The 17728-nt window shown below is 47.2% G+C and overlaps 1 long non-coding RNA gene and 1 pseudogene across 2 annotated transcripts in view; one reads left to right on the forward strand and one right to left on the reverse strand.

Annotated features, from left to right (window-relative positions):
* The window catches only part of LOC126543810 (beta-1,3-galactosyltransferase 5-like), a 106662-nt pseudogene extending 91572 nt beyond the window's left edge, over window positions 1–15090 (forward strand).
* The window catches only part of LOC140215532 (uncharacterized), a 39290-nt gene extending 22430 nt beyond the window's left edge, over window positions 1–16860 (reverse strand). Inside the window, exons 1-3 of one of the 2 annotated variants that reach the window (XR_011892381.1) lie at window positions 15733–16860; window positions 1482–1585; window positions 1283–1367 (exon numbers count right to left, since the gene is read on the reverse strand). This is a non-coding gene — a long non-coding RNA (uncharacterized lncRNA). Of the gene's footprint in view, window positions 1–1282; window positions 1368–1481; window positions 1586–5756; window positions 7807–15732 lie in introns of those variants that run through there. The other variant, XR_011892382.1, reaches the window with a different exon arrangement.
* Window positions 16861–17728: the final 868 nt, after the last annotated feature.

Below are 17728 nucleotides of genomic sequence, written 5' to 3' on the forward strand. Positions count from 1 at the left end.
ACACATCAGAAATAGGGGGCCAAAAATTCTCAAACACAGGTAAGACACCATCATCAGAAGTAAAAACGGAGTGGAAAAGCTCAATAAATAAGTTAGCAATTTTTTCTTCATCATTCAAGTGAATACCATCAACTTCAAATACATCGCATTAGTAATGTTTCGGTGACACCTCCCGCCAAAATCTATCTGGAGATGTGATGAATTTAGGCAATGATTCTTCATAGTAACATTGTTTCTCAGTAGATAGTTGGATCTGAAGTTTAGATGAAATGGTGAGAAATTTCTCTTGTTGATCTGGTGAAGCACTGCTTGATTTTTTCATTTTATTTTTTAACCACTTGAGCTGCCTTTTCAATCTCAGCGTCTCCCCAGAAATCCAAGGATTATTTTTTCTTTTCTTAACAATAGTTGGTACATATTTTTCAGTGCAGTCATTAACAATACTCTTAAAGCATTCCCATAGTTCCTGCACGTCTACAATACTTTCTGAAAATGAATCAAAGTAAAACAAAAGCGTATCTATAATCGAGACATCATTAGCTCGAGAGAAATTGCGGAATCGGTCAGCGTTACAACTGTCTTTCCAATTCATATTATTTATTGTCAGTAACACACCCTCGAGATCCGATATACCGGGAAATACATCACACTTAGTTTGACTACTTATGGTCCCACTTACAAAGAAGAGGTCCAGGATTGTTTCAGGATTACCCTGTATTCTAGTATATGTATCCACTGACTGTAATAAATTAAAAGAAAAGGCAATGTCCAGCATGGCCTCCCTTAAGCTTTCGTTATAATTTTGACCGACATCGTTCCCCAATAAATGCTTGGCAAGTTAAAATCTCCCGAGAGAATAACACGGTGAACATGAGTTTCAGTGAACATGAAGCATCATTTCCACAAAATTGCACTGAGCGGTTTTGAAGGCTTTAAAATTCTTTGCAGTTTCATGTAACAAATTAACGCTATGAAGGAGCATGTGATACTTGTTGGTAATGCCCGTTAATCTGATTTTCAAATAGCAAATGACAGAATTTGTGCATTGCCAAGTAGGAAGGAGCTTGCTACATGACGAGAAAAGAAACAAGTTGGGACTGAACTTGTTACTTCTCTGATTGTCATAAAATGCCCTTAAAATCAAGCAAGCTTGTATGTCAAATTTTAGCATTCCCGCTCGGTACGATAGAAAACTGTAGACTTGCTTTCCTGATAGGGCTCACAGCCCTCTATCTGGTAAACTTGCGAACATTTCATGGTGAGGCACGTAGTTCAAGAGGACCTGTTGTCATTATGGTGTCCGTTGAGCTTCTTATGGCTTGGCGTGGGCAGCTTGCAAACCAATAAACTCTCGTTTGTCCTTCTTCCTGAAAAGAGAAATCATGAAGCCATGACAAACATGCAAGCAAATAATGGTGAAACAAAAGTTTGTCCAATAAATGAACAAATCACAGTTCTAGTTGAAGTATTCAGAAACATACCTTGCGAGGATTCTGCCTCTGTGGTGACACATTCACCGGTGACTTGTACGTCCAGAGACAATAGAGTCCAAAGTGGTGATCAAATATGAGCAGCATCTGGGAGGCTGGAGGCAAAAGAAGAAAGCCTCAGTTACTATGATGGCAGCGTGGGTGAGTTTGTGATTCATGTATGACTAAGAACAGTGCACAAAACGCTCCATGACAGAAAACACACACAACACTGTTTTGAGTGTGCATTTCTTTCAATGGTGTCCTTGTGCGGGCTGTGCTTTGTGAAGCCTTGATTAAATTTGTTGCCAGCTACTAGGTAATGAACACAGTAACTTTATTAAGTATCAAATGATAATAATCCAACTGTATCACCGGAAGTACAGTTGCACTAATTTGCTGCGAATTTATCGCAATGTATCATTCATGCAGACACAGCCAGAACTATTTCATTTTTATACTGTACTCCGCGTTAGGAATTTTAGCTACGTGGCAAAATAGCAAGAGCCTTGTTTGAATTGCCTTTGAAGAGCAATAACTTTATTATGATTTTCCACTTTGAAAAAAAGAATTACTACAGCAATCTGTTTTACCCGCCTTGCACCCGAAGAAATTGAAAGTTGAAAATGCGAAGCAGTGTTTTTGGACTCAGCGGTGCACACACCCAGAAGCTGCAAGGTTAATCCGCTTTCTTGGGTAGTTTCCAGACAGACTATGCTCGATTCCAGCGACGAGTTTTTATGCTAGCTAGCACATTTTTTTCAAGCAACCTGTCATTACGCGGCTAGACGCGGCAGACCACTAACGACGGAAGCCGTGTATGTACCCATTACGCCAGTGAAACGCCGCAACTGATAAAATTCACCGTCTTTAAACACGATCGTCGGATGCATAAACTGGCCGAGATAGTATTGTTGGCTAATTAAGACGAACCTGCGTGATGCTGCACAAAGGCAACGACCACCCCGTTCGCAAATATAACCGTTGTACAATTTGAATCTATAAACGGCACGGACTGCAATCGATACCAGTGGGCTGCTGCTTATCACACGTGAATGAGGTCTCAAAACCTTTATTCAAGTAACAAAGCACAGGCTCTAATAACGTAAGTTTAATGACAACAATTGTCTGTTTATTTTGCAGAAAGTTGCACGTTAACTATGTTTGACGGTTATTATGAGTGCATTTATAGACCAAATATTGAGCCGCGTTGAGCGCCGCCCCCTAGCAGAAAAAATACAAATTAAAGTATGTGACCAAATTACAGTAGCTCCACTTACGCGCTTATGCTGGAACACGCCGCGGTTGATTTTTTGCCCTCTGTGGCCGAAAATCGGGGCCGGAAAATCATGTGTTCATGTTTCTGCAAGGTGAATGACAGAATATGGGGTGCCAATGCCGAGGCAAAGAAAAGAAAAACTGGAACTCTGCGGAATAAGGCAGCTGTTTCTTTGTAGATAGTTGCGCGAATATGTTTTGTATCACCATTGCTAAACTCATTTGAGGTGTTGTAAATATGTGGACTGTGGTCCTGTATGTAATAATGTCTCAAAAGCAAAATTATTCGTTTAAAGCCTAATCTAGACTGGAATAAATACACGTGTCCCGAACGTGAAGAAGGACACACCAGTGAAGTTGTCATGAGATGTGTTATGGTGCAGTGCTAACATTTTGTTGAACTTTTGCGGTCGCATGAACGGCAAACTCTTTGATGCCAAAGGTGCATCAAGGCAAAGAATCAACTCTGAAAAAGAGGGCAGCACTGTGACTTTTCAATATAAGCCATGCTCCCTGTCATCATGTACCCGGAATGCGTTCTCATTCCTGAGGATGAGCCATTTCATTTTTTTTTGTGGACGGGCTTTTTAATAAAGCAGCACGAAAATAGTTTTGCATAAATAAAATAATCTTGGAAACCCTTTATGCTCTGCGGGCCATCTGTTCAACTATGCCTTAAAAATATAACTGTGCTCTGGTTAACGTTGCACGTAGGTGCGCGATCCCGTCACTTTACACCGGAAGATTACTAACGCAATAGCGTTTTGCTAGTCCGGTATTAGGGTAAACGCAAGCGCAAGGAGACAGGGCCTGGCCATTTGACCGTGTTTCACGGGATGAGCAGAAGCGCAAATATGAACAGTCTGCACGGTGCAGCCCGATCAGGCTGCTCACGTACGTCTACACTAAAGTTCCTTCATCAGCTTGAGTTTATGCCTCGAGCCATCCGCCGAAACACACAGCTCGCCTGTGGTTACCGGAATGCCAGACACGTTCGGCGCTGCGACAGAAGGCTCGCAACCCACGCTGCTTCGACAGCTCTCGCTTTGGGTCGACTGCCGAGCAGGTGGCAGTGAGTTTGGAGAGGCTTTGCGCGCTCGCTCCTAGAGAACCGAAAGTCGACGACACGACGTGCCATCATGACGCACAGCCAGTGAAGGCGGAGCTTAGCCCCGATCACTCGGCGAACTAGTTGAGGAGAAAATGCACGACTATGGAGAAGGGTAACTTGTAATCATCCATAGCTCTCTTAATATGAGACATTTCACACAAATTGTGGTGCGAATGATTAATTTTAGCTGTACCATACGCGTCTACAAAATTTGTCCGAGCCGTTTCAGGGGCCCTTTAAGACGTTGCTTAAGACAGTTGCAGCACAGCGCTTGTGTTGGGTCGTCGTGGTTTCCAAGTGCGCTGCCATGTTCCATTATTCCTCCAAAATGAAATGGTATTGCTCGAAAATGAAATTTTGTCTGCTCCAAGCTGCTCGAAAACGCAATTTTACGTGCTTCAAAGTGGCTGGGCGGTCCCACCCCTTAGTTAGGCTAGAGTGGTGTATATGATCACAGTAGGCACGTACCCAGGGGGGCGCCCCCCCCACCCATGCCACCACTCCTCACACACGTTGCTAAAGCGCCGTAAAATCAATATTGAGACTTGACAGCTATTCGGCGGTCAACAGTTTGCTGCCTTTTTCACTACTTTTGGATGGCGGTAGCAATCGGCATGTCCTGGGGCGTGAAGGCCAGTTTTCTCATCGATTCGGTGCCCACGCAATTAACTCGAGATGTGTTCAGTTGTCGCCACCCTATTCAACGGTCAGGCGCATCGCTGTTGATTCGTTAGTTCAACCTTCTTTGTTTAGACTCATCCACAGACCAGGAAAGGGATTCGGTTCGTAGTCAGCTGGTCTATATGTTCGAGGAACGAGTTGCAGCCGGAGAAAACGCTGGTTGCGTTTAACTTTTCCTTTTGCTTCATTATTTCCTCGAGTGAAGGCTCACCGCGACGCTGGTAGATCCTTGGGACCATATACCCGCGATATCGGTTAGGTAAGATGGAAAATAAAATAATACGAAACAGCGTCCATCATCAAACACTGCAATGGGGCTCTTGCATTGCCCAGAGGGCGCTGCGAAAAAGGTGCTAAAAAGCGCCCTCTGTCCTAAAATGGGTCGTACCAAGCTCGGTCGTCTGCTTCGGAAAGCACGTTTACAATATATGGACCCGTCACTTTCGGTTGTGTTGTATTACGGCCTCCAGCGAATATCGGGCGCCGAAGTTTTTCTTTAGGAGTGGCACGCTGCGTAAAGGCAAGAAATTATGCAGTGCCGAATACGTGTATGCCGTTCAAGAATTAAGCGGCGAAGTTTTAGCGCGGTGTCAATCGCAAGTGAAGCGAGTCGCGTACGAAGTGGAACTTCAGGTAAGGTTTGCACGCTGCTAGATTCAGGCGCACAAACGCGAGGAAATGCTTGCTATAAATGAATCCACAGCAGCGATAAGCAGACATCATGTGTACGGAACTGCTCGAGCACATGAAGGTACGCGCCGCGACGGCAGCGGTCTTTCAGCATGCCGCGATGTACGAACTGCTCGAGCGCACGATCGTACGCGCCGCGACGGCAGCGGTCTTTCGACATGCCGCGAAACGGCGGGTCACCTGCAATCTTTGTTGACTGCATGCCGCTAAACAAGTAGTTAGGCCTGCGTTGTAGTAGCGGCCACCTGTCCCTTTTAGTAACTGGTAATAACTGATGCAATGCATATGAGCTCGCACGTACGTGCGAATCGCGCAGCGCGAGCTCGTGCGCTACTCGCTTGATGTAGCTTTTAATGACAACGCTCGAAAATCGATCTGCTGTAATCAATACTATCGTGCTGCGCTGCCTCAACATGCTGGCTTGAGGTCAAGTATGAGCACATTTAACTCTCTAACCTGTGCTGCTCGTAGTGGGGTAGCGAATTATCACCGAATCAACCCGGCCATTTGTGGTCATTTGCACACACCTGGGCACTTCACCACTTCGCACCGGTCGAATTGTTAATTGTCGCTGTGGCCGGGTTTCGAATCGTGAATCACCAGCCATGCCTGCTGCTATGTCGGTCTGCCGTCGGGACTGTAGGTGCAAAAGACCGAATTTTAGAACGCAGATCTATAATCAAGCAAGCTTCAACACAGGTGAAGCAGTCAGCATGGCGCGAAGTTTCGCTTACCCAGCACGACGAACTGCAGTTATACAGCGCGCCCGACGTTCCGCTTCGTGAGGCCTTGAAGGGAAACGATAGAATCGGATGTTGGGATTCAGGCCTTCTTGTTCATGGGAGCCCACGACGCATCAGTATCGACGGTGACGCTTTTTCGATGCTGAGCTAGGTCCCTCCGGATCGGCGTCGCCGATTCCTTCTGCTTCCAGCATTACGTCCCACGACACACGGAGAGTCCGTTTTCGTTAAACTATAGGCTGCGACTAGCTCGCAGCGTGGTCGACGTGGTCTGCGAGAAGTGACGAGCCTTTTCGCACTCGCAACAGGGCAGAAAAAAGTGCGAATCGACACAAAACTCGGCCTAGAAACGTGCTTCGACACAGCCAGGGCTCAATACGACCCAAGCTGGTACGACCCAGATGTCGTTTCCTGCACCGCCACTAGGCGCCGCTACTATACCTCAAACTCCAGCGCAAGACGCCCATAGGCTCACCGCGACGCTGGTAGATCCTCGGGACCATATACCCGCGATATCGGTTAGGTAAGATGGAAAATAAAATAATACGAAACGGCGTCCATCATCAAACACTGCAATAACCCTTAAACCCATAAGCAATATGACTGTAACCCATAACCTCGTCTGGGTTTTCCCTAACTGTACAGCACTTTTCGTGCAAAATTGGCAACTGAAAACAAGAGTTGCAAGCAGTTGAGAAATTAGACGATATACTAAGGTAGAGAGGCAAGGCAACAGCCAAACAGGAAGGAAAAACGAAAATTAACAAATTTAGCCATTGTTTATGAAAATATTTACGGATCAACATTTTTTTATTTAAAGAAGTAGAGAAAACGCCACCGGAAGTGGAGAACGATATTGTGTGTTTTGAATGACTCTTCTCCAGTTATCAGTCGAGCCGCCTGACGTAGCCAATTTTCTGCTGTGCTTTTGTGGTTTTTTTTCTAACATTCGGCGGTGGGCACAGTACGTCTAGAACAGCAGCGTCCTGCGCTCTACGCGGCTGTATGGGACTGGCGGCCACGCATCGTTACGCAATTTCCCAAATGACAATACGAGTCGGTTTTGGCACTTGATAGAGCAGTAAACGAGGGATCCAAATCTCATCCGCCCACCTAACTTTCTGCCGCCCCCTGCTACGCTTCCCTTCTTTTGGAATCCAGTCCATAACATTTAATGACCATCGGTTATCTTCCCTCCTCATTACATGCCCTGCCCATGCCCATTTCTTTTTCTTGATTTCAACTAAGATGTCATTAACTCGCGTTTGTTCCCTCACCCAATCTGCTCTTTTCTTATCCCTTAACGTTACACCCATCGTTCCTCTTTCCATAGCCCGTTGCATCGTCCTCAATTTAAGTAGAACCCTTTTCGTAAGCCTCCAGGTTTCTGCGCCGTAGGTGAGCACTGGTAAGACACAGCTATTATACACTTTTCTCTTGAGGGATAATGGCAACCTGCTGTTCATGATCTCGGAATGCTTGCCAAACGCACCCCAGCCCATTCTTATTCTTCTGATTATTTCCGTCTCATGATCTGGATCCGCGGTCACTACCTGCCCTAAGTAGATGTATTCTCTTACCACTTCCAGTGCCTCGCTACCTATTGTAAATTGCTGTTCTCTTCCGAGACTGTTCAACATTACTTTAGTTTTCTGCAGATTAATTTTTAGACCCACTCTTCTGCTTTGCCTCTCCAGGTCAGTGAGCATACATTGCAATTGGTCCCCTGAGTTACTAAGCAATGCAATATCAGCGAATCGCAAGTTACTAAGGTATTCTCCATTAACTCTTATCCCAAATTCTCCCCAATCCAGGTCTCTGAATACCTCCTGTAAACACGCTGTGAATAGCATTGGAGAGATCGTATCTCCCTGCCTGACGCCTTTCTTTATTGGGATTTTGTTGCTTTCTTTATGGAGGACTATGGTGGCTGTGGAGCCGCTGTAGATATCTTTCACTATATTTACATATAACTCGTCTACACCCTGATTCCGTAATGCCTCCATGACTGCTGAGGTTTCGACAGAATCAAACGCTTTCTCGTAATCAATGAAAGCTATATATAAGGGTTGGTTATATTCCGCACATTTCTCTATTACCCGATTGATAGTGTGAATATAGTCTATCGTTGAGTAGCCTTTACGGAATCCTGCCTGGTCCTTTGGTTGACAGAAGTGTAAGGTGTTCCTGATTCTATTTGCGATTACCTTAGTAAATAGTTTGTAGGCAACGGACGTTAAGCTGATCGGTCTCTAATTTTTCAACTCTTTGGCGTCCCCTTTCTTATGGATTAGGATTATGTTAGCGTTCTTCCAAGATTCCAATACGCTCGAGGTCATGAGACATTGCGTATACAGGGTGGCCAGTTTTTCTAGAATAATCTGCCCACCATCCTTCAACAAATCTGCTGTTACCTGATCCTCCCTAGCTGCCTTCCCCCTTTGCGTAGCTCCCAAGGCTTTCTTTACTTCTTCCGGTGTTACTTGTAGGATTTCAAATTCCTCTAGACTATTCTCTCTTCCATTATCGTCGTGGGTGCCACTGGTGCTGTATAAATCTCTATAGAACTCCTCAGCCACTTGGACAATTTCATCCATATTAGTAATATTGCCGGTTTTGTCTCTTAACGCATACATCTGATTCTTGCCCGTTCCTAGTTTCTTCTTCACTGTTTTTAGGCTTCGTCCGTTCCTGAGAGCATGTTCAATTCTATCCATATTATAGTTGCTTATGTCGGCTGTCTTACGCTTGTTGCTTAACTTGGAAAGTTCTGCCAGTTCTATTCTAGCTGTAGGGTTAGAGGCTTTCATACATTGGCGTTTCTTGATGAGATCTTTCTTCTCCTGCGATAGCTTACTGGCATCGTGTCTAACGGAGTTACCACCAACTTCAATTGCACACTCTTTAATGATGCCCATAAGATTGTCGTTCATAACTTCAACACTAAGGTCCTCTTCCTGAGTTAAAGCCGAATACCTGTTCTTGGATCTAAGCCATCCGAATACCTGTTCTTAAAGCATTCCCATAGTTCCTGCACGTCTACAATATTTTCTGAAAATGAATCAAAGTAAAACAAAAGCGTATCTATAATCGAGACATCATCAGCTCGAGAGAAATTGCGGAATCGGTCAGCGTTACAACTGTCTTTCCAATTCATATTATTTATTGCCAACTCAGTTTCACTTGAGTTGGCAATGAAATTTATGAGTAAAATGGGTTCAGCAGTGAAATGAACTGTACCGCAGACTTTAGAAGATTTGATTATGAGGCACGCCGTGGTGGGGCACTTCGGAAATTTGGACCAACTGGGGTTCTTTAACGTGTGCCTAAATCTAAGTACACGGGTGTTTTCGCCCCCATCAAAAATCCGGCTGCTGTGGCCGGGATTCGATCCTGCTACCACCTCGTGCTTAGCAGCCCAACACCATAGCTACTAAGCAACCACGGCAGGTAAACTATCGAAGAATGAAATGCTCAGACTCCATACACTTTGTATACACTCTGTTGCAAACCTCATTGCTTCCGTCGATGAAAACACGTCTTCAAGAACAGCAGACGCTCCGGAGCTATCAAGTATGACGCCATTTTGAAAAAGCAACAAGACAATGATTTTTGGTCTGTTCGATTCACCTGCACCATTGTGAACCAGTTGACGGTGGTTCACGAGAAGTGTAGAAACTGTGCAGCTCGATTCCGGAGGTGCAGGCCCAGCCAAACACTTGAAACGAATGCAAAGGAGCAGACACGGTGGAGGCGTTATGCTATGTCAGACTAATGTGCATGGAGTGCGTAAGTTTGAGAGGTCCTGAACTGCAGGTATGATCGGTTTCTGGGGCTTAAATACACACCACAGTTGCGTAGACACATCAGACGTGCGTAAGCGGGGTTTTAACGGTGCTCGCGCCCGTGTGCTGCGTCGTCTGCTGCACCGCTGCTTCGCACCTGTATGCCTGCAGCAAAATCATGAACCAGCTTTGCACCTTTCCTGCACCTTTTGAAACGAACGGCGTGGTTATGCGGGCGCCATTGCCGCACCGCTGAAACGAATGGCAGGGTGCAGCACCTCGCGAACTGGTTCAAATGGTGCAGGCGAATTGAACGTATCCTTCGTTTGCTTCTGTGATTGGCTGGAGGAGTAACATAACCCTGCACGGTTAGTGTGCCTTGGTTGCGAGCTGCTTTGTTTTTTAAAAGTTGTATGCTACTATAGAAATCTTAATTTTACACTTTCGCTTGTTTACCTGTTCTTGGCAGTGTTCTTCCTGCGCTTCTTTCCCGCGCGAGTCCATTTGATGTGGTTCCTTGTTTGCCAAGTAAAGGAGAAGTATCTCACAGGCGTACCTGTGAGATTCACCTTATTTCAGTTATTTTTTGCGGGTTTACGCGTCTTTGTGATCCTGGGTACGTGCCTGGATCAGAAGCTAGCCGCCCTGTTGCGAATGGAAATCGAGAGCCTGCGGGTGTTTTGTTTCAGGAGGAGCATGCTTGCTCCGCGCGTAGTACGGGAGCGGCGCTCGGGCCTGCTGCTGCTGCTGCTGGCGTCGGTGGCCGTGTGGTCTCGCTGGTCGTCGCCCCCGCCGCCGCCGCAGGAGCCCGGTCCGCGCGGTGTGGCGGGCAACGTGTCGGACGAGCCGGGCCGGCTTGTGGACCGGCGCGACTTTGCGTTTGTGCTGGACAGCAGCCGCTGCCGCAGCCATCGCGACCTGTTTTTGGCCGTGTTCGTGCACTCTGCGCCGGCGCACTTCGGCCGGCGGCGCGCCATTCGCGAGACGTGGGGCAACGCGAGCGCCCTGGCCGCGGCCACGGCGCGCGCCATGGCGCTCGTCTTCCTCGTGGGCCAGGCGGCCGGCCTGGAGGGCGCCCTGCGCGCCGAGAGCGCCGCGCACGGCGACCTGGTCATGGGCAACTTCGTGGACAGCTACCACAACCTGACGTACAAGCACGTGATGGGGCTCAAGTGGGTCGCGAGCCGCTGTGGCCAGGCGCGTTATGTGCTCAAGACGGACGACGACGTGTTCATGGACCTGTTTCAGGTGAGCGCACAGCTGGAGCCCCGTGCCCCGGCTCGGTTGCTCATGTGCGGCCTCATCCGGCGGCCGTACGTGAAGCGCAGCCAGCGCAGCAAGTGGCGCGTCAGCTTCCGCGAGTACCGGCCGCACCGCTACCCCGCCCTACTGCTCCGGTTGGGCCATCTTCATGTCGCCCGACGTGGTGCGTGAGCTGTACCGGGCCTCGGCCGACGTTCCCTACTTCTGGGTCGACGACGTGCTTGTCACGGGCATCCTGGCGCAGCGCCTGGGCATCGAGCACGTTGACCTTGGGCCGCGCTTGGCGCGCGATGCCCGCGACGCCCGTGCCTGGCTGCGTGACGGCGGCCCGCCGCTGCTGGGCCACCCCGATCTGGACACCGAGCTCGTGTACCGCCTCTGGCAGCGCACCAGGCAGAACGTTGACGCTAAGCAGAATAAAGCCTGACTTGGAATTAGTGTTTCTCTGCCAGCTCTAGAAAACCAACACAGGATGTAATTTTAGGACTGCGAAGAGGAAAAAAGTGTGCATCATGTCAACATTCATTGCACTTTTGTAACAGTTCTTTATTAAAACCACGCAGGCAGCTCGCATTGCCGCAGATGAGAGGTCATTGCCGTCACTGGTATACCACACTTTTATTAAAGGGGTGCACAACAGGTAATCCAGTGCTTAATGACCTTAGGCACGTCACTATGCTGTGATGCTCGAAATCAACGAGCGCATCACAATACATAAAAAAAATTATCTGTGGCTGCAAACACCAGAGACCAGCGGAGGAAGGCCAGTAAAGTAGTGCCAAACCGCACACTTAGTCTAACTTTTGCTGGGGTTCCCCCAGCTCTGCCGGTCTCTGGTCTCGCGCGGCGCACTGTCTTCTCTGACGCTTTTAGATGACTTGCGCAAAATGGCTTTCTACGGCGTTCTGTTATCTCGAACTGTTCCAATATTTGCTGCCGCAGGTAGAAGCAAGGTTTTGCAATTGGTGTCCGACGTCGCGTTAAGAAGTAGAACTGGGTTGCAGGTGCTACTATGCTCCGCCAGCAGCAGGATGCTAAAAGGAGGAATTAGTGGCACCGTACTGCCTTTATTTCTTCAAGCCCTTCAACAAGGCTTGAACAAGAAATGCACGTGAGGGTGTCACTACAGACAGCTGCGGCAACGCTGACACATGCGCGAGAATATCAAATCAGGTGCAGCTGTGCGGTGCACGCTGCCATGAAGTTCCAATTACAGTTGCCCCCTTGCGAATCGGGTCGGGATGACCGTCCTGAATCACTAGTCGGGGTATCCTCATGGCATCGCGTTACGAGTGGATACCACGGCACCTCCGAGGCGTTATCGCCGCCTATAAAAAATTGACAGCGTAGTGAAATCATGCATACAGTTGGGAAAATTATAATCTCTGAAAATAACAGCAGCACGTTGGCTCATCCTAAGTGCCCTCAAGACCGGAGTTTGTCGGTGGTCACCTTGACCAGTGATTCAGGTCGGTCACCCCGACCAGATTCACAAGGTGGCAACTGTAATTAGAATTTAACGGCAGCATGCACCGCACAGCTGCACCTGATTTTATATTCTCGCGCATGTGTCAGCGTTGCCGCAGCTGTCTGTAGTGACACCCTCGAGTGCATTTCTGCTTCAAGCCTTGTTGAAGGGCTTGAAGAAATAAAGGCAGTATGGTGCCGCTAATTCCTCTTTTTAGCATCCTGCTGCTGGCGGAGCATAGTAGCGCTTGCAACTCAGTTCCAATTCTTAATGCAAAGGCGGACACCGATTGCAAAACCTTGCTTCTACCTGCGGCACCAAACATTCGAACAGTTCGAGATAATACAACGCCGCAGGAAGCCATTTTGTGCGAGTCATCTAAAGGCGTCAGAGAAGGCAGTGCGGCGCACGATAACCCCCCCCCCCCCCCCCCCCCCCCGCCGAGGAAAAATGAAAACGAAGCGTGGCGGATGTGCGTGCCATCCCAGCCGCAGCCGCTGCGTAAAAGAATGGCCCACATGCAATGGAGCAGAGAAAACGACGCCCAGTGGATGGTCAGTCTACGAGCACCATAACCACGTCAGGCAAAGCTGCATGTCAGGCCAGCAGATATGATGAGACACGCATGTGCACCGCTGCTCTAGTGGCCCTCTCGACAGCAGGCACCGCATCGGTAGACGGCACGTCGATGCAGTTTGGCATGCGCTCCCGTGGTCCGTATACTTTTGCTCACGGGTGTACACTGCAGGACGAAGGCCTCTCCCTGCGATCTCCAATTACCCCTGTCCTGCGCCAACCGATTCCAACTAGCGCCCGTGAATTTCCTAATTTCATCGCTCCACCTAGTCTTTTGTCGTCGTTGATTGCGTTTTCCTTCTTTTGGTATCGATTCTGTAACCCTAATGGTCCAACGGTTATCTAACCGGCGCATTACATGACCTGCCCAGCTCTTGATGTCAATTAGAATATCGTCTATACCCGTTTGCTCTCTGATCCAAACCGCTCTCTTTCTGTCTCTTAACGTTATGCCTAACAATATTCGTTCCATCGCTCTTTGCGCGGTCCTTAAGTTGTTCTCAAGCTTCTTTGTCAGTCTCCAAGTCTCTGCCCCATATGTCAGTACTGGTAAAATGCACTGATTGTACACCTTCCTTTTCAATGATAATGGTAAGCTCCCGGTCAGGAGCTGGCAATGTCTGCCGTATGTGATCCAAGCCATTTTTATTCTGTGAATTTCTTTCTCATGATCAGGGTTCCCTGTGATTAGTTGACCTAGGCAAATGTACTCCTTGACAGACTCTAGAGGCTGACTGGCTATCCTGAACTCTTGTTCCCTTACCCGGCTATTCATCATTATCTTTGTCTTCTGCGTATTAATCTTCAACCCCACTCTTACACTCTCTGTTTAGGTCCTCAATCATTTGTTGTAACTCGTCTGCATTGTTGCTGAAAAGAACAATGTCATTGGCAAACCAAAGGTTGCTTAGATATTCGCCGTCTATCTTTACTCCTAAGCCTTCCCAGTTTAATCGCTTAAATACTTTTAAGCACGCAGTGAATAGCATTGGAGAGATTGTGTCTCCCTGTCTGACCCCTTTTCTTGTGTAGAATTAGGGTAGCTGTGGAACCTCTGTAGAACTTTCACACATGAGCTATCTAGGGACGGTAAACTCCAGTTTTTAGATTTGCAGCTATCCTTACAAGCAGGTCACGCCTGCTGGATGTACTCTCCACGTGCATGTAAGGAACCTTTACCTTACGCGTCTTCGCACTCAAAGATTGTGAAACGCGCCATTGCTTTGATGTGTCTGGAATCTTCGTTAATGAAATCTTGTCATCACTCTGCGAACCAGAGTTTCATTGCACTGTTAGATAGGCTACAGGCTGCGGGATACCCAAGTGTGGTGGTGATGTCAGTCTATGAGGTATTGCTTCAAAAACTGAAAGGCAAGCGGCACAAAAGTAACTGTAGTACACAAAAAAAGAGGCCTGAAGTTGTGCCGTATTGCCATAGAGTGCTCACACTCTAAAGAATGTTGCCACTAGATACCAAATTCGGGTAGTGTTTTTTGCTCCTCAGAAACTGTCAATGTTGTGCAGCCGTATTTCTAAAACAAGTAAAAAACTAGATTGTGAAAAGAACCATGCGAAGTTTGTAGATTGCAGCGTCGGTGTAGTTTATAAGATTCCGTTGTCATGTGGCAAAGTGTATGTAGGGCAGTCAGGCCACTGTGTTAACGAGCGCCTTAGAGAACATGAGCGATCCATACCAACAGGCACAGGTTCCCATTTCGCTCAACATTGTAAAATATGCAAGTGCAAACCCATGTTTTATGATGCCACAATTTTGAAAAAGAGCCGCGATACCACTGCCCGAGAGTTATCGGAAGCATTCTTCATACAGTCGTTAGGGTCACAGTGCATTAGTGTGCCTTCTTTAAACTTGTACAGTGCTGAATATGGTTTTTTAGATTCTGTCGCATGAGAGCACTCTTGTGATCGGATGTTGATGGTTCCTGCACATAGTGCTCACTGCGCATGTTCCTCTAGTTTCTGCTGTCTATAAAGGAGTGACGCAATAAAATGATGTCACTTGAGAGTAGCGCCTTGTCCTGTCACCTTTCTTGCGTCCGTTGTATTGCGTTAAAGTATTTATGGTTATTTGTTACAGTAATTTGAAGCTTCTCTGAGCATAACTTTATTATTTTTTGTTCGGATGCAGCCTAATCTTCGTTAGGGGTGTCATCAATTCCAAAAAAACAGAAGGTTAGAGCGTCGCATCCGATTTTCAGCACTATCACACCAAGATGAAATGCTAGACAACTGGTCAGTAACACTGCGCAAGTTAGTTGCAGTTGTGACAGCATCGCATGTTTGCTGTTCGGATATGTTGCATGTTTCCAAAGCTGCAATTCTGGCATTTAGGAGCTTAATTTCATTCTCGGCAGCTGCACACCTCTCCTTGCTTAGTGTCAATTCGGCAAGTAAATTAGCCTGCCTCTCCTCAAGTTTAGAAATTTTTTCCATGGCTGAGGCAAAGGCATCTGCTTCCGCCTTGCTCATAGGACCTGGATTACTTTCCACATCGCCAGAAAGCATAAGCAGCAGACTAGACAAGAAAGAGCATAAGCGATTTAAAATAGACAAACATCGGTTCAATGGATGAAATAATGGTGGTGGGCACGACACCGCAATAAAGCTAATTACTAGACCTAATACAAGGTGCTGCTTCCAGGTAACTAACCTGTAACAACAACGGTGGTAAGTGCGGCATCCTTGCTGCGGTGTCGAGCCCCAAGTGGATTGTTGCCGACTGGCGCATTTGTACTGCTGTGGTGGTTCCAGGCGAGGCAAAGCCATGCTCAGGTTGCCAGCCCAAAAAGATGGTTTCTTCTAGAAATGGCTCCAGGCAATCTGTAGTTGACTTAGCCCAAGAGGCAGCGCTGGAAAATTGCCGGCATGAGCGAAACGGCTCCGCATGAGGCGGACCAGGCAAAGACTGAAAGTTGCCGCAGGAGTGGATCTGGGAGGAACTGCGCGTTAATGGGCACACCGAGGAAGGCCATTCTGGAGAGGTGTCATCCAGAGACAGTTGGCTGGAGCTGAGCAGCCCATAACACATCGCCAAGGTAACCACTGCCTGTAACAACAACGGTGGTAAGTACGGCATCCTTGCTGCGGTGTTGAGTCCCAAGTGGATTGTTGCCGACTGGCGCATTTGTACTACTCTGGCGGTTCCAGGCGAGGCAAAGCCACGCTCAGGTTGCTATAGTTTTACGTTTGTGACGCATTCGCAGCAGGAGTTGATTGACAAAGACACCTTCCCTTTTTTCCTTTCTCTCTTTCAGCCCGTTGCGAATAGTATATATTTGTGCGGGCTTTACTAAAGATGTTGGCAGTCAGTGCTGGTCCTGTGGTCTTCCTTGTCCGTGTAATTTTTAGCGCTGCTTAAAATGAATCAAACGCCATATAAATATGCTTGCTACCCTGCAGCATGCAGGAAGTCCATCAAGATTAACTGCACAGTGTATTTTGTATTATAGATTCCATGTCTACCAAGTTTTCCACAGTTTCTTCTCTGGTAAAGAATAAATCTGCGAACAACTAAAATATCACCCATGTTATGCAGGAAAGACTGGCGTTGAAGTTGGGACACAGCACACTGCTGTTTTGTGCATTTTATGCACTTTGGAATTTAGGCAACAAATTTGAGCAATATGATAGTTCTTCTAAGCCATTAGGTATAGTTTAGAAGAATTAAGTGCTGGGCTAGTTGGTGATCTTGCATACTGAAAAGATTTTGCGCCAAAAAACAACACACACAAGAAAGACGACGACACCACGGGCGCTACTTCAACTGTTTAATGAGTGTGAAAGCACTTGACATATATAGCCCTATATAAAACCTTGTACTCCATGTTGCCTTGTACGCATGCGCGGTGTTGTGGAGGGCTATATATGTCGAGTGCTTTCACCCTCATTAAACAGTTGAAGTAGCGCCCGTGGTGTCGTCATCTTTCTTGTGTGTGTTGTTTTTTGGCGCAAAATCTTTTCAGTATGCATTAGGTATAGCATTATAATCGGCGTGCTAATTCAGTCTCTTGCCAGCAGCTTATGTTATGGTTTCAAATCACATTATAATATATTAATTTTGGGAGATATTTATAATCTCTTGCAAGTTTATTGCGTATGAGCTGTATATTATCTTGCTTCACTATATTGAAAAAGTAATTACTGCTCCGACGAGAGGCTTCTCGAAGAACGACGCATGATTAAAACATCCGACAATCTCAAGTTACACTTGAGTGATTTACACCGGTGGAAAAGCGAACAAAAGATAACAGACGTGTTACTGGGTCCTACAGTGCGTATCCGTTTGTGCGCTTGAAAGTTGGACGTCTATTTATTTTGTGCAATATCTTAAAGTGTAGTTGCTGGCGATAGAGAGGTGCTAATCGACCAAAACTCAATGAAGTCGTACTGTATTGGTTCGTAGTATGGGTAAAGTAAGCACAGCAAGGCCCAGGCTCACAACACGTACGTAGGTACAGGGCGCAGCCAACGTTACTAGACTAGCTTCAGTTGTAAACCTCTCCGCCCGCGCACTTGCAGCTGCTGTCACCACTTCTGTGACAGCCGCAAGATGACGGCGCCATTCCATTGAGCTCCACTGCAGACGCCTCTCCGCAGCCTTGAGCTCGTGCGGACGGGCAGTTTACGCGTTTCATGCTCGCTGGCGT

This window comes from Dermacentor andersoni, chromosome 1, assembly GCF_023375885.2.
Source record: "Dermacentor andersoni chromosome 1, qqDerAnde1_hic_scaffold, whole genome shotgun sequence".
NCBI classification, from domain to species: domain Eukaryota; kingdom Metazoa; phylum Arthropoda; class Arachnida; order Ixodida; family Ixodidae; genus Dermacentor; species Dermacentor andersoni.